The sequence below is a fragment of the Acinonyx jubatus genome, chromosome C2, assembly GCF_027475565.1.
Source record: "Acinonyx jubatus isolate Ajub_Pintada_27869175 chromosome C2, VMU_Ajub_asm_v1.0, whole genome shotgun sequence".
NCBI classification, from domain to species: Eukaryota; Metazoa; Chordata; class Mammalia; order Carnivora; family Felidae; genus Acinonyx; species Acinonyx jubatus.
In genome coordinates, this window is record NC_069384.1 from 44,715,777 (window position 1) to 44,740,601 (window position 24,825).

The 24,825-nt window shown below is 35.4% G+C and overlaps 1 protein-coding gene across 7 annotated transcripts in view; it reads left to right on the top strand.

The window, feature by feature from the left end:
- EPHA6 (EPH receptor A6) overlaps window positions 1–24,825 on the top strand; it is an 856,998-nt gene that overhangs the window by 476,084 nt on the left and 356,089 nt on the right. The window lies entirely within an intron of this gene.

The following is a 24,825-nucleotide window of genomic DNA, read 5'->3' on the forward strand; positions in this document are numbered from 1 at the left end:
ATTCGATTTTCTAGTATCTTATTGAGAATTTTTGCATCCATATTCATCAGGGATATTGGCCTGTGGTTCTCTTTTTTTACTTGGTCTCTAATTTAGGAATCAAAGTAATGCTGGCTTCATAGAATGAGTCTGGAAGTTTTTCTTCCCTTTCTATTTTTTGGAACAGCTTGAGAAGGATAGGTATTATCTCTGCTTGAAACGTCTGGTAGAACTCCCCTGGGAAGCCATCTGGTCCTGGGCTCTTATTTGTTGGGAGATTTTTGATAACTGATTCAGTTTCTTTGCTGGTTATGGGTCTGTTCAAGCTTTCTATTTCCTCCTGATTGAGTTTTGGAAGTGTGTGGGTGTTAAGGAATTTGTCCATTTCTTCCGGGTTGTCCAGTTTGTTGGCATATAATTTTTCATAGTATTCCCTGATAATTGCTTGTATCTCTGAGGGATTGGTTGTAATAATTCCATTTTCATCCATGATTTTATCTATTTGGGTCATTTCCCTTTTCTTTTTGAGAAGCTTGGCTAGAGGTTTATTAATTTTGTTTATTTTTTCAAAAAACCAACTCTTGGTTTCGTTGATCTGCTCTACAGTTTTTTTTTAGATTCTATATTGTTTATTTCTGCTCTGATCTTTATTATTTCTCTTCTTCTGCTGGGTTTGGGGTGTCTTTGCTGTCCTGCTTCTAGTTCCTTTAGGTGTGCTGTTAGATTTTGTATCTGGGATTTTTCTTGTTTCTTGAGATAGGCCTGGATTGCAATGTATTTTCCTCTCAGGACTGCCTTTGCTGCATCCCAAAGCGTTTGGATTGTTGTATTTTCATTTTCATTTGTTTCCATATATTTTTTAATTTCTTCTCTAATTGCCTGGTTGACCCATTTATTCTTTAATAGGGTGTTCTTTAACCTACGTGGTTTTCCAGACTTTTTCCTGTGGTTGATTTCAAGCTTCATAGCATTGTGTTCTGAAGGTGTGCCTGGTATGATCTCAATTCTTGTATACTTATGAAGGGCTGTTTTGTGACCTAGTATGTGATCTATCTTGGAGAATGTTCCATGTGCACTCAAGAAGAAAGTATATTCTGTTGCCTTGGGATGCAGAGTTCTAAATATATCTGTCAAGTCCATCTGATCCAATGTATCATTCAGGGCCCTTGTTTCTTTATTGATCCTGTGTCTAGATGATCTATCCATTGTTGTAAGTGAAGTATTAAAGTCCCCTGCAATTACCATATTCTTATCAATAAGGTTGCTTATGGTTGTGATTATTTTTTATATATATTTGGGGGCTCCCGTATTCGGCGCATAGACATTTAAAATTGTTAGCTCCTCCTGATGGATAGACCCTGTAATTATTATATAATGCCCTTCTTCATCTCTTGTTACAGCCTTTAATTTAAAGTCTAGTTTGTCTGATATAAGTATGGCTACTCCAGCTTTCTTTTGACTTCCAGTGGCATGATAAATAGTTCTCCATCCCCTCACTCTCAATCTGAAGGTGTCCTCAGGTCTGAAATGAGTCTCTTGTAGACAGCAAATAGATGGGTCTTGTTTTTTATCCATTCTGATACTTTATGTCTTTTGGTTGGTGCATTTAGTCCATTTACATTTAGTGTTATTGTTGAAAGATATGGGTTTAGAGTCATTGTGATGTCTGTATGTTTTATGCTTGTAGCGATGTCTCTTGTACTTTGTCTCCCAGCATCCCCCTTAGGATCTCTTGTAGGGCTGGTTTAGTGGTGACAAATTCCTTCAGTTTTTGTTTGTTTGGGAAGACCTTTATCTCTCCTTCTATTCTAAATGACAGACTTGCTGGATAAAGGATTCTCGGCTGCATATTTTTTCTGTTCATCACATTGAAGATCTCCTGCCATTCCTTTCTGGCCTGCCAAGTTTCAGTAGAGAGATCGGTCACGAGTCTTATAAGTCTTCCTTTATATGTCAGAGCACTTTTATCCCTAGCTGTGTTCAGAATTTTCTCTTTATCCTTGTATTTTGCCAGTTTCACTATGATACGTTATGCAGAAGATCGATTCAAGTTACATCTGAAGGGAGTTCTCTGTGTCTATTGGATTTCAATGCCTTTTTCCTTCCCCAGATCCGGGAAGTTCTCAGCTATTATTTCTTCAAGTACACCTTCAGCATCTTTCCCTCTCTCTTCCTCCTCTGGAATACCAATTATGCGTAGATTATTTCTCTTTAGTGCATCACTTAGTTCTCTAATTTTCCCCTCATACTCCTGGATTTTTTATCTCTCTTTTTCTCAGCTTCCTCTTTTCCCATAATTTTATCTTCGAGTTCACCTATTCTCTCCTCTGCCTCTTCAGTCTGAGCCATGGTCATTTCCATTGTATTTTGCAGCTCGTTTATAGAATTTTTTAGCTCCTCCTGACTATTCCTTAGTCCCTCGATCTCTGTAGCAATAGATTCTCTGCTGTCCTGTATACTGTTTTCAAGCCCAGCGATTAATTTTATGACTATTATTCTAAATTCACTTTCTGTTATATTATTTAAATCCTTTTTGATCAGTTCATTAGCTGTTGTTATTTCCTGGAGATTCTTTTGAGGGGAATTCTTCCGTTTAGTCATTTTGGATAGTCCCTGGAGTGGTGTGGACCTTCAGGGCACTTCCCCGGTGCTGTCTTGACTAACTGGAGTTGGTGGGCGGGCCGCAGTCAGACATGATGTCTGCCCCCAGCCCACCGCTGGGGCCACAGTCAGACTGGTGTGTACCTTCTCTTCCCCTCTCCTAAGGGCAGGATTCACTGTGGGGTGGCGTGGCCCATCTGGGCTACTTGCACACTGCCAGGCTTGTGATGCTGGGGATCTGGTGTATTAGTTGGGGTGGATCAGCAAGGTGCACATGGGCAAGAGGGGCAGGCTTAGCTCGCTTCCCCTTTGGTGATTGACTTCGGGAGGGGCCCTGTGGCAGTGGGAGGGAGTCAGACCCGCCGCCAGAGGGATGCATCTGCAGAAGCACAGGTTGGTGTTTGCGCCAGTGCAAGCAAGTTCCCTGGCAGGAACTGGTTCCCTTTGGGATTTTGGCTGGGGAATGGGTGAGGGAGATGGCGCTGGTGAGCGCCTTTGTTCCCCGCCAAACTGAGCTCTGTCATCCCAGGGCTCAGCAACTCTTCCTCCCGTTGTCCTCCAGCCCTCCTGCTCTCTGAGCAGAGCTGTTAAGTCCAGCTTGCTGTCATAACACACTCAGTCCGGCCCCTCGCTTTTGCAAGCCAGACTCAGGGGCTCTGCTTGGCCGGCGGGCCGCCCCTATGGCCAGCTCCCTCCTGCCAGTCCGTGCAGCGCTCACCGCCTCTCCGCCCTTCCTACCCTGTTCTGTGGGTCTCTCATCTGTGCTTGGCTCCAAGATTCCATTCTGCTAGTGTTCTGGTGGTTTTCTGGGTTATTTAGGCAGGTGTGGGTGGAATCTAAGTGATCAGCAGGACACGGTGAGCCCAGCGTCCGCCTACACCACCATCTTCCCCGGGCTAGCCACATTAATAATTTTTAAAAGTAGATATTAGATACCTATTTTGTGTTTAGCAATAAATCCTGAGTTCCACAAAAATATTCAATACCTGGCATAGTCTTTACCCATAAAATATTTATAATTTAATTGACATTTTTAAAAATGTAAGCCTTGTTAATCTTGATGGATCCTTTCATAGTAGCTATAGCTGCTTGGAATCTTGAGTAATCAATCAGGTGAAAAATGAGAGTATTTTGCCTTTCAAAGTATTGGTGCATTTTATTGATGGCCCAGTACCCACCGGCATTGGGACAAGTCATGATCTTTCTCAAGACTGTCTTGAGAAACTCTTACAAAGATTTTATTAATTAAATCCTGCCCCTTACTGCATTAATACATTCTCCCAATTCTGCTTCCTCCTCTAATTATATAAATCCTTATCGCATATGGATAACTAGTGAGGCTTCTGATATTTTTCTTTTTTTTTTCCTCCAAGGAGGATGAGGGTCTCTGATTCCATTCTTTTACCTTGTATAGTCCACTTCATCAACCAATCAGTTGTAATCTTCTTAATGCCCCTGTGTCCTTCAAAGTCTGCAACCATATATTTAAAATTCTGAGATCCACGTAATATAGCAGGCTGAGAAAAATAAAGTCCCCTTCAAGAGAGTCATTAACATTGAAGAAGACAAATACAGAAAGGTATATTCTAAAACATTGAGGTATGGAACCAAAAGAAAAAAGTAAGTTTATTACACAAAAATGTTTAAAAAAAAGAATCCCAGATATAATATAGTACCTTTGAGATAGTTCATAACTCTGGGCAGTCCAGGTAAGATATGATGGTTTCAGAGTGTCTAGGACCCAGACTCCTTTACTGGTCACTGTCTCATCCTCGTATCTTCAATCTCTGGATCCAAAATTACTGCTTTAGTTCCTACCATCACATCTCCATTCCATTAGTAAGAGGAAAAAGGAAGGGAAATCCATAAGACATACTATTTTGTTTTACAAACATGACTCAACTTACATATATCAGATTCTTTTGCATTTCTTTGGCCAAAACCTATTCACATAGCTATATATAGCTTCAAGGGAGACTGGAAAATATATTCTTTCCCTGGGATACTAAATGTCTATCTTGTATTTTTATTACCTTTGAAAAGAGGAATGGTGATTAGAAGGAAAAAGGGTGATCTTTGCACTATACCATCTGGTTGCACAAACAAAATTCTTAAGTTATCTTTAACACTTCAACTTCCCTTCCTTGGAGATTGATGGAATCCCAAAATCCTGTGGATTTTACACCTAAACTTTACCTCTTTTCTTATCTCTTCCTTTTAGCACCCATTCTGGTGTAATTTACCAGTAACCCCTGCCTATATCCAGAACATATCCTCATGATTTATTTCCCTATATTCACTTTGGTCTCTCTATCAGCAGTGCTCTAGTTTTAAGGGGAGATTATCTTTTCAAATTTGGATATGTTCATTATCCATTGATACTAATTCTTCTTAAATAAGATAAGCGTCCCCTCAGGTAAGCTAGGATAGGTGTTTGTTTTGCTCATTAGTACATCTTCAGTGGCTATTATTGAATAAAATTACAAAAAATATTAAATGAATTTGATTAAAAAAATCATTGAATGACTATTTTGATTTTTTACTTTGGGTGCAGAAAGAATAATGCATTCACACAATAATTCTGGGAAGGGTAATACAGTATGTAAAACTGACTCAAAGGTGTAAGTGGAAATGAATTTGAGGCTGCCATTACTAAGTTCTCATTCCAGAAGCAAATATTTAGAAGGGAAGAGGGTCAAGTCAAGTTTACAGACTAGAGTCGTAATTCTTAGAGAAAACACAGTTGCCACACAGTGCCTTTGACAAGCGTCGGTGGTGTGGCAACTTCTTGGCTAAAACTTTGCATGGTTTTGTGAAGTATTTTATCAATTGAAACCTCTTTCTATAAACTTCAGCATCTCAGAAATGAACTCCTATAGCAAATATATTTTTCACATATAAGAACTGAATTAAAAATTGAATCTTTTTGATAACCATATATCAAGACAAGGTTTTTTTTTTCCAATATATGAAGTATTGTCAAATTGGTTTCCATACAACACCCAGTGCTCATTCCAAAAGGTGCCCTCCTCAATACCCATCACCCACCCTCCCCTCCCTCCCTCCCACCCCCCATCAACCCTCAGTTTGTTCTCAGTTTTTAAGAGTCTCTTGTGCTTTGGCTCTCTTCCACTCTAACCTCTTTTTTTTTTCCTTCCCCTCCCCCATGGGTTTCTGTTAAGTTTCTCAGGATCCACATAAGAGTGAAACCATATGGTATCTGTCTTTCTCTGTATGGCTTATTTCACTTAGCATAACAGTCTCCAGTTCCATCCATGTTGCTACAAAAGGCCATATTTCATTCTTTCTCATTGCCACGTAGTACTCCATTGTGTATATAAACCACAATTTCTTTATCCATTCATCAGTTGATGGACATTTAGGCTCTTTCCATAATAGCCAAATTATGGAAAGACAAGGTATTTTTAAAGAAGCATCAAGTTACAAATGTATAGTTAATCACTCTATGGTCATATCTGATTTTCTAAAATTATACAGTAGCAACAAAACTGCTCTCTTGTGTTTAAGGAACTGATAAACATTTTTAAATTAATTTTTGAGAAGTTATATTTTTATTTGTGTATAAGAGAATTATTTTGTATATATTGTTTTTATACTAATATTATAAATAAAATAGTAAAAAATGACAATGTAGCTTAGGATAGTATATGACTCCTTATAAAGTATGGAATGCCATAGGCCAAATATTGTTTCTAAAATACATTTATTTATGAAAAAAATATAAATCTGATAATAAAAATTACCTTGCTATTATATTACATATTTAGTTGATTATTGCCCCAAAATAAAAATTCATTTGAGTGAATTTGAAGATCTAATTGGCTCTCTTCAATGATTCATGAATGGGACAGCATCCCACCTCATAAGCACTGAGGAGTTGTACAAAATAGAAAGTTTTTATAGGAAGGAGGGTGAGGCAAGGAATTACTAGCAAAAGAAGGGAAAGGATTGTTTCAGACCAGAACATGTTCTTTTGGCTTCATGGGATCAGCAAAATTTTTATCATGCAGATTACCTCACTATTGCTGACCAGAAAATTTCAGATTGTTGAAAGGTCACAGAGTCCCAGGGTAATGGGAGCAAGTGACTCCAATTTGGATTGTTGTTTCTTTTTTAACACTGTGATATCCATGTAATGACTCTGGTCTAATTATTTGATTTTACAAATTATTTTTTTATGTCTACCTTCACAGTTTAACATCAAGTGAATGTGAGTGAATATTAAAACTTGGCAAAAATAAATATCAGATCCTTCTAGATTTAATCTTATTTTCTTCAAAGTTATTTAAACACAGTCTTGATTGCACATGTGAGTAGAGTACCTTATTTTTTGTTTAGGTAGTATTTTCAGGTGACTTGAGAATCATTACTATATTTGAAAAGTTAATTTATCAGTATCATACTCAAAAAGCATTTATTAAGCAACTAATTGTACGTAACTGGGCTAGGTGAGAAAAAAGATAGTTTTATAAGTGTAATTTAATATAGGAAAATAAGAGTTACATAAAATATTAAATATATTAATATCAGGAACGTTTTTCACCATGTGCTGATCAAAGATATATTTATTAAGTTTATCATAAAATAGGTTATAGAGCGAGAATCTAGAAGCCTACACAATTGGGATGCATAGTTGAGTAGTCAGAGGTGTTTTTCTTTGGTGGATAAAGGAGTAGTACTTATAGGAGTGTTGGAGTGAACCTCAAGTTCTTTTAAGGTCTAGTTACAATGTAATGTAATTTTATCAAGTGGACAATTATCAGAAATAGTTAAAACACTTTAACAAATGAATTCAACATTTTAATAGCTTTTGGGGGTACTTTCCTAAAAATAGTGTTTTTATACTGCCTATAATAATAGTTTACATATCCTAACATTTACTTAGTATTTATCTGAATATTGGAGCATATTTCCCATCACTGCTTCAGGTAGCTTTAAAATTGATCTTGGTAAAAGTTTCCATGTGTTATTAAAACCCCCCTTCAATTTATTTTATATCAAAATTCCATTTTACTCTCATAAAAGGTTTTAATAAAAGTGAGAAATATTACTTTTAGACTTATCTTTGATCAGGATTTATTTTTCAAAAGCATCAAACATTTATTATATGAAATGAAACAAATCAAAGTTCAGGCTCATGATAAACCTTTTGGATAAAGCTAACTTCAAATATATGAGTAATGTTTTGGCATTTTTAACCACCAGATACACTTACTTTTCTCTTCAGGCTAATCTACAACCCCTCACACATGACATTGCCAACACCATCAACCAATATTTGTTGCAGAAATGTAGAGCACTATGCAAAACAATAGCAAGACAAAGTGTTATGTAGTATCTTCCACAAGATATTTACAGTTTGTAGTTTCAGAGTTTTATAAAAACAAAGGAATAATCGTGGAAAAAAAGCATAAAAACTGTGGCTGTAGGAAACTGAAAAATAAATTTCCCTCTACCCTTCTAGCTTCCTGGGTGAGATCCTCCTTATAACAGAAGACAGATTAACAAGATTTAAAACAAACACAAGTTCAATAATGTGTATATGTCCTGTATACATGGGAGGTACCCAGGAAAACTGAGTAACTCCCTAAAATGGGCCAAGCCATCACCTTAAATACCATCTCTAGATAAAGAAAAAAGATACTGGGGTTGGGGAGCCAGTTATGGGAAGTTATCAGGCAAAGCACAGGAAGCAGGGGTATGGTTGTCATGCAGATTTAAGTACAAGCTTTCTCCATTGATGAGTTAGTTGATCCTCTTCCTCTTCCTGGTATAGAAGGGAGACACCCTTACATGTGGAGATTCCCCGTATAAGTATAAATAATCTCTACCAGAAGGTAACTTTTACTCTGTTTTCAGAGCTTTTCCTATGTCTGCTATTTCAGCCTAACATAATCCTTATGCCAAAGGGGCATATTTTGGGGTGACAAATTCTGCTCCCTTTCATGGCAGACACAATTTCTTGTCCATCACAAAGCAATCTTTTTATTTTTTCTTACCACCATAAATGTAATTTTGTTCAGACAGTAGTGTGCCTAGCTCCAAGGGAAGGTATTTTTGCCTAAACTAGTGCTTTCAGTGAGATTTTTGAAGCACAATGTTCTGCCACCAGCATCTCGTTTACCATTCTTGGCCTCTTCAATTCAAATTCACCTTTATGTCCCAGGCACAGTAACAATTAAAAAAAAAATGCTGTCAGGACCTTCTGGGTGGCTCAGTTGGTTAAGCATCTGACTCTTAGTTTCAGCTCAAGTCATAACCTCACAGTTCATGAGTTCAGGCCCACACCAGGCCCCGGGTCAGGATCTGCACTGTCAGTGCAGAGCCTGCTTAGGACCCTCCCTCTTCCTCTTTCTCTGCCCCCACCCTTTGCTCTTTTGCTCTTTTCCTCTAAAAATAAATAAATAAACTTTTTTTTTTAATGCTGTCAAAAACTTCCAAATACCCCTTTAAAGAGTAGTACTGCTCCTGGTTGAGAAACTGTAACCTGATTAATCATGGTAATTCTGTTCTTTGCAGTTTTTGTTCTAAGAACAGCCATATGACCTAGTTCTCACTGATGGTAGTTCAAGGTAATTCTTATGGTTGCTTCTGGGAAATGTTTTACATCATGACAAAAGACATAAGCATTGGGGAAAGAGTTTGCCTTGCCCCTTCCACCCTCCCAGGTTTGGATACTGATGAGAGAGGATCGGCTATCTGGAAATTAGCAGCAATCTTGTTACTCTAAAGCAAAAAGCAAGAAAAAAAAAACCTTGACAATAACAAGTCTTACACTGAAAATGGTGGAGCAGAAAGATAAAAATCCCTAGACTTTAAAGACATCATCAAACTGCTGAATCACACTAAAGGGATATTTAAAGGTTGTTATTGTTTAAAGGCTTAATTAGCTAAGTAATTAGTTACTGCAGAACCACTTAAATGACTTATCCAACACATTTGTCATATTGAATCTTGTCTTACATATTTCATTTTTAGATTAGTTTATAAATATAGGGACCACAAGAGTAGTATCTTAGGAAGGCCACAATGGAAAACTAAGTAAATTAAAACTATTTTAATGCATTATGAAAATGATATTTTTGTGTGCAGCAAGCATACCTTAGAGGACACCTTGGAGGACACATTAGCATACATCAAATAATATACTAATCCCCATCTAACAAATAGCTCCCATCACTTGCTTAATTTTTTATTATAAAAGCTCCTTAAAATGATACAGCCTCAGTCAGTACACATCCATGATTATAGAACTTAACCTCCAATGTATCTCATTTTTGGACAGCTGTCATCATTAGAAAATGAGCCTCAGTCCATTCCAAATCAGGGTACCTATTGTTTCCCCTACATTGGTTCCATGTTTGAAGCCCTATAGAAAAAAAATCTAATCTCTCCTTTCTTGCTAACATGTTTTAATTAGGCAAGGTTAACAAGGAAGGCAATGATAACCTGTGGGATGAAACTGAAATATGACATGTCCGAGAATCCCAGCCTGGCATACACAGGCCTTCCTAAATGACCTTGTACATCTCCCACTAAGCATTTTTGGTCTTCAGCTCACCATCCATTCATTGCCTTTTAGTACCATTAAACCTGCCATCCTCAAGCTCTAAAAATGAACAACATACTGCATATGTTCATAGCTATTTTAGTAGGGACTGAAAAAAGTGGCAGAAGTCCATCCTTCTGTTCATGCCAAAGTGCAATTTGTCGATTGAAAGATGTTAGTTGATAACAGTGAGAATGGGCTGGAAAAACTCATTTGGCATGCCAACATAGCTTTTATACAGTGATTTTAAATTTTAAAAATAGACTGGCCAACCTTCAACTCAGAGGTGACCTGGATCAGGTTATTTAATGCTTGCTTATAAAATGGTGACTAAACATATCATCAAACAAATCCTAAATCCTGACCAGTGTTCATGTGGTCTTCAGCTAAAAGGGATTCTATTATTTTTGTTTTGCTTTTATTTCTTACATTAGAAAATTATTAGCAACGCCAGAGAAATATATTGTAACTCTTGTCAATTTGAGAAAAAAGAAATTGAGGTCTTACGTTTTATCGTGTTCGAATTTTTGGAAAAATGTGCATTGAAGAAAATTGTTAATAAAAACAAATCTGTTAAAACGGTTTGTTCCATCCCTGCATAGTTTTCAATGACAAATAGAGGCAACTTACTCTGATGAATTTAAAATTAAAAACAGAGGTGGATCTCTAACTTGAAGTAATTAAAGTAGCTATTTTGGGATTAGAAAGTAACTCAAAGTCATTAGAAGATGATTATATATGATACAAGTTGGCTTAGTTTTTCCTGAAGAGAATGTTAACCTGTAAGTAGTAGAAGGAAACTCTTTTATTGTTGTTGTTCATGATGTGTGACTTGGGGTTATAGGGGGTGGAAGGACAGAAAGTGGGAGTAAGTATTAACCATTAGCAATATGGTATTAATATTATATCTTATATTGGTTTATAATTCTAATTAAAAATAGATTATTACATTTGAAAGAAATATTTAGTAATATACATGATTTCCAGTATTACTGCAACTATGTATAGCATAGATCATGGAAATAAGACTGACAAGAAAAAAAATCACATAAACTAATATAAGGGACTGGCATTCTATGCTAGACTTAAGACAATACTCAGGTGGAGTCTACTGTTCAGAGACTGAGAAGGTCAATTTAAGTGCTTTAAATTTCCTAACACACTATAAGTTTGTACATCAGTGTTTGTCTTATTCAGTATTTTACACATTTACCAGAATGGTTATTTCCCCTAAAAACATTCTGTATTTATTGGATGAAGAAACAAACGAATGAATGAGTGAATAAATGAGTGAATGAGAAAAAATGTACATTAGTAATGTGGATTTTAAGTTAGCAATAAGAACTTCTCCTTTTTATAATCACTGAGTAACTTCTAATTGACCAGTTCTGCAAATAGCACCTATAAACCATGGATAAAATATTTTGTAAAAATTTAAAACAACAACAACCAAAAAATTAAAAACTGCCTAAAGGCTCTGGAGATATACTAGAATGAGACTTATCCTGGGGACGGTTGACACCTGGAGGAAGAGAACTGCACTGGACAAATTCCCATTTTTAGAGTTTTGCTTCAGATCCGTTCGTAGGCTGTGCCATGCTAAGCACCTAAACTGGGAAAGAGAACACTCAGTCCTACTAGCAGACATAAGCAGAACAACCACAATTGGGAAGTGAGGGATAAGAAATAGTAGAAAAGAGAGAGCCACAAAGGGAAGCCCTAAATTCTGTGTATAAACTCCATCCTAATCTCTGGCTAATCTCCGAATTGCATGTGTGGGGGCACAGATTCCAACAGCCATACTAAGACTGACAGAACTGTTCTGAGATTTCACATGATGCACACCCCAAAGGAGAAAGTTTGTAGTTTGAATTCAGCCATTCAGCCAAGTCACTGACCTCCAAAAAAAATTTTAAAAAGTATGTTCAGACGAGTATAACATAATACACAGCCTTACAATGTATCAATCATACTGTCTAGAATATAATTCAAAATTACTTGACATAAGAATAGCTTGAGGGGCACTTGGGTGGCTGAGTCAGGTGTGTCCGGCTCTTGATCTTGGCTCACGTCATGATCTCATGGTTCATGGGTTCGAGCCCTGTGTCAGGCTCCATGCTGACTGTGTGGAGCCTGCTTAGGATTTTCTCTTTCTCTCTCTCTGTTCCTCCCCTGGTGGTTATCTCTCTGTGTCTCTAAAAATAAATAAACAAACTTAAAAAAGAGAGAGAGAGAGAGAATAGCTTGATACAGCTTAAACTCAAGAAGATGTATATAATGGAGATTTGTCCCAGAATGACCTAGATTTTGAAATTAACATATAAGCATTTTAAAGCTATTATTCTAACTTTGCTAAAGGGTGTAAAAAGATCCCAACAGAAATTATAGGAGAGAAAAATAAAATATATGAATTTAAAAATTCACTGGTTGGGCTTAACAGTAGATTGGAAATGATAGGAGAATTACTGAATTGAAAATAGATCAATAGATTGTATTACAATCTAAAGAACAAAGAAAATAAAAGACTGGTGCCTAAGGTCCCATGGGTCAATATCGAAAGTATATTTGAGTCTCCAGAAGATAGGAGAAAGAAAATGGGACAGCAAATAAGTGAGAAAAATAAAGGCAAAAATTCCCCACATTTGATTAAAAAAAAAAACAATTTACAGATTCAAGATGATCCGCAAATACCAAACAAAATAAATACAAAGAAAGCTAAATCTTGGTACATGATAGTCAAACTATGTTTTAACAAAAAGGAAAATGTTAGAGCCATTGGAGAAACTAATTTATATGCTGGGCTATAAAACAAGTGTGAACACATTTAAGTAGATTGACATAATGTAGCAGATATTCTCTGACTAAAATGGGACTAATTAGAAATCAATAACAATAAGATACTCAGGGAAAATTATACAACACACTTTAAATAATCCAAAGGAAAAATATCAAGGGAATTACAAAATACATCGAAGTGAGTAATTAAAACATCACCCCCAAATTTGTGAAATACAAGTGAATCAGCTCTTACAGGGACATGTGGAGTTTTAAATGCTTATAATATAAAAGAAATATCTAAATAAGTAAAGTTACAAAGCTATAAAAAAATGACCAAAATAAAACCAGTGTAAGTATGAAGAAGGAACAATAAGACCAGAAGTCAATGAAATAGAAAACAGACACACAATACAGAAAACTAATAAAGTCAAAGCTGGTTCTTTGGAAAGGTTAACAAAATTGATATGCCACTAACTAGGCAGGGAGTGAGAGAGAGAAGACACACAATTATCAACATCATAAATAGAAGAGATATTGTCACTTACTGATCTTGTAAGCACTAAAGACTTAATAACAAACACTATTCTAAACAATGTTATGTCAACAACATTCAACAATTTAGATATTGAGCAATATATTAAAAAATTAGGCAATTAACAAGGGAATGAAAATGCAAATATTAAAGAATGGGAGCAAAACAGGTGGTCAATGACCATGAACAGAAAATTTTAAAAAGAGGGGGGAAAAATTTTTTAAGCCTAAGTGAGAACATGAGAAAAACTAAAATGTTATTAGCTATTTTCTATATGCAGGAAAATTAATTTTTAATTCTTGCTGATAGACTACAGGTGTAAACAGAAAAGACAGAGCTGTCTTGAAATGCATTCTCATGGAAAGTAGAGTTCCTGTCACCCTCTAGTATGTGACTGTTTTTAGTTAAATAAGAACCTTGGTTATGTGACTCTGATATGATTTGACTGAACTTCATTGAGTTAAAAATTTTAAACTATCATAAATAAAACTTCCTAAGAATAATTTTCTTTTACTATTAAAGAAGCTATGTAAGTACTTTATTACATAAAAACGACCAATTCTACAAAATTCGGCAATGATTTCTGTATATAAGATATGTTACTTTCTATAATTATTTTATTGGTTTTTTAGGCTGATAACAAATTACCACAGACTTAGAAGCTTAAAGCAATACCTATTTATTTTCTCAGTGTTATTGCGGGTCAGGAGTCTAAGGACAGTTTAATTGGATCTTCTGCTTGGTGTCGCACAGGGTTGATGTCAAGGTGTTGTCTGGGCTGTGCTCCTTTTTGAGCTCAGGATCTTCTTCCAAACTCCAATGGCTGTTGGCCGAATTCAGTCCCTTGTGGTTGTAGGACTAAAGTGCTCACTTGGGTGAGGGGCTGCTCTCAGTTCCTCTGAAGTTCCTTGGCATTCAGCCCTTTCATAGCTGTCTTATATCGTGGCAATTTCTTTGAAACCAACGGAAGTCTCTCTTGTTTTTCAGTCAGCCAAGAAGGAGTTTTATACAACTCACTGTGATCACAGGAGTGACATTTTGTCATGTTTGCCATATTCTATTGACGAGAGGCATGTCACAGGTTCTTCCCACACATAAAGGTAGGGGGATTATAGGAGGCTATGAATCAATGGGGTCATTATAGGTTCTCTCTACCAGTTCTCAAAAATAAGGGATTACAATGTTTAAATAGTAAAAGTTAATTCTTTTAAGGGTGAAATATACAGTTACATTTGTGTGAGATAATTGTAGGTGATTTTTCAGATGACAATAGGTCATTTTCAAAGTACTAAAGCTAGTTTTGTAAAATTTCTCATATTGATTAGTTGTCTTATATTAAACTTGTCTTTCAATTTTGGAGATTTTAAGTGGGGAGTTTTTTAAGTGAGAAAAAATTTTATAAAATGTAAGGACTCTACAAATTTGTATGAATTCTTTAGCAACTTTATTTACTCACATATTAAATAATACCCATGGAAAATATTAATAAATGTTTAAATATTTTTACAGATTTGATGAAAACAGACTTTGAACATTGGTTAAAAGAAAGGGTGAGGTCAGATGTCTTTGTTTCAAGTGGTGAATCTAAGATTCTAACCTCTCATATTGTCTGATCCAAGATTATAACCATGTGAAATTTGCTCTGCATTAACTCAAACTGCATTTGGTAAATGTACCTTGAGGAAATAAAATATATTTAAATCACAATATATGAAATTCTAAATGAGATCAGAGGAATCAGCTATGTAGGACATAATCTCAGATAGTATAATTTATAGTGTAAGGAGAAATGTAATTAAGTAAGCAATAACATTTTATTTGCTTGTCAATCTTTACTACCTCCCCTTATACATTCTCCAACTACTTAGCTGGTATCTACACTAAAATGCATCTATGTATGCTTATGTTGACCCTATTAGCTCAATGAAGCACACTGAGTGAGGTATCTCTGTAGGAGACATTACTCAATTCCCTTCCATCAATAAAATATGCCCTTTTGATTTGTTTTCCCAATACTGTAATTGTGATGCACCATACTGAGTATTCCATCCAATGGGGAGAAAGGATTGCTTTGTTGTTATACATCTAGTAGGAATCTCATTTTTTGTGTGCAAACAGCACAAAAATTTCATAGGTATGCATCATTTTTGGCACAAACTAGGCAGCCTGCCTCATTAATGTGCACATCTAGAGTGGCTGTAACTATCAGTAAGAAACTGTGTTAAATAAATGGCTTTGTTTTTTCACCTGCTAGGCTCTAATAGCATCCCCAAAGTAATCTTGGTCTAACAGCTTGAGTCTTTCGCAAAAACGATCAAGTGATCAATTCTTTTTAACACTGAGAGGTAAACCAGTGCTGTGCAGAATGCCAGGTGCAAGAACAGTTGCCTTGAATAACAGCAGAAGTTTAATGTGAGTCATGCAATTTAGCATGGGTTCCTGCTACATGATTTTTTTTAAGTTATTACACCATGTCTGAAAAAAGTAAGGCAGGGGAGCCTAAAGGAAATCAGGCAGTTGATCTAAAAATATGTTTTTATTCAATCAGAAAATATTTTTTAAACATCTAAGATGTGTAGGCTGTGCTAGGCACTAATGATAATGCAATAAATGAAGTTGATGTGGTCACTGCTGGCATAGACTGCACATTTTGGTAAAGGAAAGAGATAAATACATGCAAAAATAATAATTTAATTAAAATTTGATAGGACTCTCCTGTGATGCAATAGGATATTTCAGTGGGTGATGAGAGAAAATAAGTTGAAGATTTAGATGTATCTCATTTTCACAGAAACTAATGATTCTGAATAATTTATATTTGAGTTTGATAAAGACTGATGTATATAATTTTGTTATTCAGTATTTCCAGTCAAACACATCTATTTTTGAGCATGCCCACTTATATTTTTAAAAGAATTCCTTTAAACCATGTATCTATGATAAAACCATGATACATTATAACTCCAGAGTCTTTATTATGAATAAAAACCATCACACGCAGTATTTATAATTAAAATTCAGAAAATGAGAAAGTTAAGTTTTTCAGAATATCTGATTATCATTTCACATTTATTATTTATTTACTTATATTTAAAGGAGATGTATCTGAGAATTTTAAAAATATGAGTGTTTCATGCTGTTTTATGAAAAATACAGCAACAAGAACCCTATAGGTTAATTGAAACCACAGTCAAGTATTCACACATTAATTAACTTGAAGGAAAGTCTATTGAAGTATGCAAACCACCAAGTCAGGATGTCAATTTCATTTTTTATTTTAATCAGATCGTCCAATCTGTGAAGGTGCTTATGGTCCTAGTTAGTAAAGGATGTGTAGAAGTTCATTAATATTGCTATAATGCTTCTGAAAAAGAACAAAAACTATGTTTGAAATGGAAGTAATTTAATTACATATTTATAGGATTCAAGGGGAATTCACTGTGGTTATACATTGTAGACTGCTTTTTGTGTGAGTGTAATTTCCTTAGTATAGAAATTAATTTGGAGGTGTTGATCCTGAGGTTAAGAATTCTCCAGACAACAGCCGTCCTTAAACTGGTGCCAGGTATTTCAGTAGAAGATATCAAAAGCCAAAACAGGCCACATTGCCCCTGCAATATATATAAGAAAAGTCTCAGGTGCTACAAAGCAAAAATAAATTATCTCTATAGGTCATCCAAGCTTAACTGTTTTTTTGTTCTAAAATTGTCACCAAGTTTTAAACACAAAACTAAAGTGTGGGTTTGTGGACCATTGGCCTGGGAATCAGGACACCAACGTGTGTATGGCATTATAAAATAATGGAGTAGGTAAATAATTAATTATAAGGCTCTTTTAGCATAAAATTTTCAATCTACAGTGGGCATACAAACTTGTCTTTTTTACTTCTTTTGATTTTTATACATTGTAACTTTTTGTAAGCTCTGAATTAGCTATAGAAAAAAGGATGGCAGTTTTCAAAAACCTGAAAATAGAATTACCATATGATCCAGCAATTTCGCTTCTAGATAGATACCCAAAAGAATTGAAAGCAAGGACTCGAACAGATACTCACACGCCCGTCTTCACAGCAGCATTATTCACAATAGCCAAAGGGTGGAAATAACTGAAGTGCCCATCAACAGATGAATGGAAAAAACAAAATGTGGTATGTACATGCAATAGAATATTCAGCCTTAAAAAGGAAGGGCATTCCGACACATGGTACAACATGGACATTGAGAACATGACGCCACCTAAAATAAACCAGTCATAAAGAGACAAACCCTGCATGGTTTCACTTCTCTGAGGTACCTAGATGAGTCAAATTCATAGAGCCAGAAGTAGAATGGTGATTGTCAGGGACCGAGGAAAGGAAGTTATTGTCTAGTAATTGCGTACTTTCAGGCTAAGACTAAAATGTTCAGGAGATGGATAATGGTAATGGCTGCACAGCAATGGGAATGTACTTAATGTCACTGAACTGTAAGTTTAAAAATAGTTAAAACAGTAAATTTTATGTTATGTATATATTTTACCACAGTAGAAAAGTCCTGAATCTATGGGAAATTTTTGAGAAAAATTGTTAGGACAACTACAAAAGGATCTAATATCCCATATTATTCTTTGGGGGGGGGGGTGTATTTTAATTTGGTAGATACTGTTAGTATTGCCTGAATCAATTTTTGAAATTTTAATCTCTTTTCTTTCACAATTGACCTAAAGAGTAGTTTTCTGTCTACTCTGTTATGAATATTTCAGCAAGCATCGAGAAAAGAGGGTGAATTTAAGATATGGGAAAGAATAGGATGGATGACTATTTTTCCTGTGATAAGAGTTCCTTAGAATTATGCCACAACTAGCAAAATTTCAAAGAAAGAAACCAGTCTTCATGGTTAGGATTATATTTTAAAAGAATATACCAAACAGTTATGCATAAAGACATAATTTATTTCTATGCTACTCTGCTACTTCTGAATTTACACCAAAAACTGTCATTATTTGCCCTTAGCAAAATCAAAAGGCACTGATTCCTAAAAAGCAACATCAAAAATCCCTTTTGAATAATGTATAATTTCTTTTGTTTGGTGTTTAATTTTGAAAGTAAATGGGCCTGATTTTCTTGGAAATCACTTCAAAAGATCAATGAAGCACAAATGGAAGACTTGATTTTGGTATGTCCATCTTAAACTAAACTATCATGAGCTTTTCCATTCCAAGAAAATCCCCTTTCTCGGGTTGATGTAGGCTTTAAACAGAAGGCAAAATAAACATTTAGGTTTCAAAGGAATCCACTCAATACAGAGAAAAAAGGAAAATTATGTGTTAACAAAACAAGACATTAGCGATATCTCCAAAACTAGATCTACCTTACTAAAACCTTGACATATCAAATGTATTCATGATACTGAGTTTACTGAGAGACATTTTAAAGACATTCCTTTACTTGAAGTAAAGATACTCACAAGCGATTACTTAATAGTAGATGAACCGCAAGTTCTGTAATGTTCTATTTTCTTTTTCTTTCTTTCTTTCTTTCTTTCTTTCTTTCTTTCTTTCTTTCTTTCTTTCTTTCTTTCTTTCTTTCTTTCTTTCTTTCTTTCTTTCTCTCTCTCTCTCTCTCTCTTTCTTTCTTTCTTTCTTTCTTTCTTTCTTTCTTTCTCTTTCCTTCTTTCTATTTAAATCAAAGTTAGTTAACATACTGTAATGATGGTTTCAGGAGTAGAATTTAGTGATTCATCACTTCCATATAACACCCAATGCTCATCCCAACAAGTGCTCCTTAATGCCCGTTGCTCATTTAGCCCATCCTCCACCCAACACCTCTCCAGCAACCCTGTTCATTTTCTGTATTTAAGAGTCTCTTATGGTTTGTCTCCCTCTCTGTTCTTTATATTGTTTTTGCTTCCCATCTGTTTTGTATCTTAAATTGCACATATCAGTGAAGTCTTATGATATTTGTTTTTTCTGACTGACTTATTTTGCTTAGCATAATATACTATATATAGTTCCATCCACGTCGTTGCAAATGGCAATAGTTCATTCTTTTTGATCACCAGATAATATTCATTGCATATATATACCACGTCTTCTTTATCCACTCATCAGTCAGTGGACATTTGGACTCTTTCCATACTTTGGCCATTGTTGATAGTGCTGCTATAAACATTGGGGTGCATGTGCCCCTTCAAAACAGCACTCGCATATCCTTTGGATAAATACCTAGAGGTGCAATTGCTGGGTTTTAGGGTAGTTCTATTTTTAATTTTTTGAGGAACCTCCTTGTTGTTTTCCAGAGTGACTGCACCAGCTTGCATTCCCACCAGCAGTGCAAAAGAGGTCCTCTTTCTCCGCATCCTCACCAACATCTGTTGTTGCCTGAGTTGTTAATTTTAGCCATTCTGACAGGTGTGAGGTGGAATGTCATAGTAGTTTTGATTTGTGTTTCCCTGATGATGAGTGACATTGAGCATATCTTCATGTGTCTGTTATCCATCTGGATGTCTTCCTTGGAAAAGTGTCTATTCATATCTTTTGACCATTACTTCACTGGATTATTTGTTTCTTTGGGTATTGAGTTTGATAAGATCTTTATGTAATTTGGATACTAACCCTTTATCTGATATGTCATTTGCAAATATCTTCTACCATTCCAAAGGTTGCCTGTTAGTTTTGCTGATTGTTTCCTTCACTGTGCAGAAGGTTTTTATCTTGATGAGGTCCCAATAGTTCATTTTTGCTTTTGTTTCCCTTGCCTCCAGAGACATGTCAAGTAAGTTGCTGCAGTCAAGGTCAAAGAGGTTGTTGCCTGTTTTCTCTTCTAGGAATTTGATGGTTTCCTGTCTTACATTTAAGTCTTTCATCCATTTTGAGTTTATTTTTGTGTATGGTATAAGAAAGCGGTCCAGATTAATTCTTCCATGTGTTGCTCTACAATTTTTCAAAAAACATTTGCTGAAGAGACTTTTTCCATTGGATATTCTTTTCTTCTTTGTCAAGGATTAGTTGGCCATCCATTATTGGCCCATTTCTGTGTTCTCTGTTCTGTTCCATTGGTCTATGTATCTGTTTTTGTGCCAGTACCATACTGTTTTGATGATACAACATTATAATGTAGCTTGAAGTCCGTAGATTGCTTTGGATAGTGTCGACATTTTAACAATATTTGTTCTTCCAATCCATTAGCATGGAATGTTTTTCCATTTTTTGTGTCTTTCTCAGTTTCTTTCATAAGCTGTCTACAGTTTTCAGTGTATAATTTTTTCACCTCTTTGGTTACGTTTATTCCTAGGTATCTTACGGTTTGGGGTGTCATTGGTAAATGGGATCAATTCTTTGATTTCTCTTTCCGATGCTTCATTGTTGATGTATAGAAATGCAACTGATTTCTGTACATTGATTTTATATCCCTCAACTTTGCTGAATTCATGGATCAGTTCTAGCAGTTTTTTGATGGAATCTTTTGGGTTTCCACATAGAGTATCATATGGTCTGCGAATAGTGAAAGTTTGACTTCCTCCTTACCAATTTGGATGCCTTTTATTTGCTTGTGTTGTCTGGTTACTGAGGCTAGGACTTCCAACACTATGTTGAATAACAGTGGTAAGAGTGCACATCCTTGTCATATTCCTGACCTTAGGGGAAAAGCTTTCAGTTTTTCCCCATTGAGAATGATATTAGTGGTGGGTCTTCCGTATATGGCTTTTATGAATTTGAGGTATGATCCTTCTATCCCTACTTTCTTGAGGGTTATCAATAAAGGATGATGTATTTTTTCAAAAGATTTCCTTCCATCTATTGAAAGGATCACATTCTTATTCTTTCTTTTGTTAATGTGTTGTATCCCATTGATTGATTTGTGGGTATTGAACCAGCCCTGAATCCCAGGTATAAATCCCACTTGGTCATCATGAAAAATTCTTTTTTTTTTAATTTTTTTTAACATTTATTTATTTTTGAGATAGATAGAGACAGAGCATGAGCAGGGGAGGGTCAGAGAGAGAGGGAGACACAGAATCCGAAACAGGCTCCAGGCTCTGAGCTGTCAGCCCAGAGCCCGATGTGGGGCTCAAACTCACGGACCGCGAGATCATGACCTGAGCTGAAGTTGGACGCCCAACCGACTGAGCCACCCAGGCGCCCCATGAAAAATTCTTTTAATGTATTGTTGGATCTGGTTTGCTGGTATCTTGCTGAGAATTTTTGCATCCATGTTCATCAGGGAAATTGGTCTGTAGTTCTCCTTTTTAGTGGAGTCTTTGGTTTTGGAATCAAGGTAATGCTGGCCTTGTAGTATGAGTTTGGAAGTTTTCCTTCCATTTCTATTTTTTGGAACAGCTTCAAAAGAATAGGTGTTAAACCTTCTTTAAATGTTTGATAGAATTCTTCTGGAAAGTCATCTGGCCCTGGACTCTTGTTTTTGGGGAGATTTTTTTATTACTAATTCAATTTCTTTACTGGTTATGGGCCTGTTCAAATTTTCTATGTCTTCCTGTTTCAGTTTTGGTAGTTTATACGTTTCTAGGAATTTGTTTCTTCCAGATTGCCGAATTTGTTTACATATAATTACTCATAATATTCTCTTATTATTGTTTGTAATTCCATGGTGTTGGTTGTGATTTCTCCTCTTTCATTCATGATTTTATTTATTTAGGTCCCTTCCTTTTTCTTTTTGATCAGTTGGGCTAAGGGGTTCATCAATTTTATTAATTCTTTCAAAGAACCAGCTCCTGGTTTCATTGACCTGTTCTACTGTTTTTGTTTTGGGTTTTTTTTGTTGTTGTTTTTGTTTTGTTTTTGTTTTTGTTTTTACTTTATTTAGATATCATTGATATGTGTTCTAATCTTTATTTCCCTTCTTCTGCTAGTTTTGGGCTTTATTTGCTATTCTTTTTTTTTTAGGTCTTTTAGGTATAAGGTTACTTGGTGTATTTGAGGCCTTTATTCCTTCTTTAGGAAGTCCTAGATTGTTAAAATCTTCCCTCTTATGACTGCCTTTGCTGCATCCCACAGGTTTTGGGCTGTCGTGTTTTCATTTTCATTGTCTTCCATGTACTTTTTAATTTCCTCTTTAATTAGTTTACCCATTCTTACTTTAGTAGGATGTTCTTTAATCTCCAAGTATTCATGGTCTTTCCAAATTTTTTCTGGTGATTTCAAGTTTCATAGCATTGTGTTCTGAACATATGCAAGGTATTATCTTGCTCTTTTTGAACATGTTGAGGGCTGATTTGTGTCCCAGTATGTGATCTACTCTGGAGAATGTTCCATGCACTTGAGAAGAATGTGTATTCTGCTGCTTTCAGTTGAAATGGACTTATCTGCTAAGTCCATCTGGTCCAATGTGTCATTCAAGGCCATTGTTTCCTTGTTGATTTTCTGCTTAGATGATCTGTCCATTGTTATAAGTGGGGGTGTTGAAGTCCCCTGCTATTATGTTATTATTATCAATGAGTTTCTTTATGTTTGTGATTAATTGATTTATATATTTGAGTGCTTCACGTTGGAAGCATAAGTATTTACAATTGTTAGATCTTCTTGGTGGGTTGACCCCTTAATTATGATATAATGCCCTTCCTCATCTCTTGTTACAGTCTTTATTTTAAAATCTAGTTTGTCTGATATAACTATTCCATCTTTCTTTCGACAACCATTAGCATGATAGATGATTCTCTATCCCCTTACTTTCAATCTGTATGTGTCTTTAGATCTTAAATGGGTCTTTTGTAAGCAGCATATAGATGGGTCTTATTTTCTTACCCATTCTGATGCCCTATGTCTTTTGATGGGAACATTTAGTCCATTGACATTTAGAGTGAGTACCAAAAGATATGAATTTATTACCATTGTGTTGCTTTGGGAGTTGGAGTTTCTGGTGATTTTCCTTGGTCCTATTTAGTCTTTGTTGCTTTTGGTCTTTTTATCTCTTCTCCACTCAACGAGTCCCCCTTAAAATTTCTTGCAAGGCTGGTTTAGTGGTCCACAAACTCCTTTAGGTTTTGTTTGGGAAACTCTTTATCTCTCCTATTTTGAGTGGCAACCTTGCTGGATAAAGAATTCTTTACTGCATATTTTTTTCGATTCAGCATGTTGAATATATCCTGCCACTCCTTTCTGGCCTGCCAGGTTTCTGTGGCTAAATATGTTGTGAACCTGATCTGTCTTCCCTTGTAGGTTAAAGATTTTTTTTCCCTTCCTGCTTTCATAATTGTTTCCTTGTGTATTTTTGAATTTGACTATGTTATGTGTTGGTGATGGGTTGGTTTTTGTTGAATCTAATGGGAGTTCTCTGTGCTTCATGGATTTTGATGTATGTGTCCTCCTCCAGATTAGGAAAGCTTTCTGCTCTAATTTTCTCACATAAACCTTCTGCCCCTTTTTCTCTCTCCTCATCTTCTGGGAGTCCTATGATTCAGTTGTTTTTTCTTTATAATGAGTCACTGAGTTCTCTAGTTCTTATGCTCTTTTGCCTTAGTTTCCATTCTTTTTTCTGTTTCATTATTCTCCATAACTTTGTCTTTTATATCATTGATTCACTGTTGTCCTCCATCCATCCTTGCTGTCATGGCATCTATTCAAGATTTCATCTTGGTTATACCATTTTTAATTTAGTCCTGACTAGATTTTACTTCTTTTATCTCCATAGAAAAGGATTCTATGCTTTTTTAAATCCCAGGTAGTATTCTTATTATCGTGGTTTTAAATTCTAGTTCAGATATCTTGCTTATATCTGTGTTGCATAAGCCCCTGCCTGTCTTTTCTTCCTGTTCTATTTTTGGGGGTGAATTCCTTCATTTTATCATTTTGGAGAAAGAAAAAAATAATAAAACAAAAAATAAAAATTTAAATTTTAAAACAAAAAGATCAAATAAAGGTAAGTAGATCATAGGTGTGTTTTGGTCTGCTTATAGAAAGAAGCTTGATAGAATAGAGAAAAAAGGGAAAGAAAAGAAAGAAAAGAAAAATAAAAGGTAATAAAAAATTTAAAAATTAAAAAAAATTATAATAGAATAAAATGAAATAAAGAAAATGAAATCGAATAATTAAAAAATATAAAGTATAGGAAAAAATAATAATTTTAAAATTAAAAAAATAAAAATAAAAGTTTCTCTTTCTGTATCCAAGAAAAAGAAAAGAAAAAGAAATTAAACAAAGACAGAAGCAAAAACAAAAACAAAACCAAAACAAACAAAAAAAAACCCCACAACTAATAAATGAACCAGCAACAAACAGAATGAAACCCAAATGAAGTTACGTCAAGATTCTCCTAGAACTCAAATTATGAAGCCATCTATAGTCTGTACACTAAGCAGGAGGTAGGATTTGTGCTGGGCTTCTGGGGGATGTGCTTTGAGGGCACAGTTGAGCATGGCTTGGTGTGATGGCT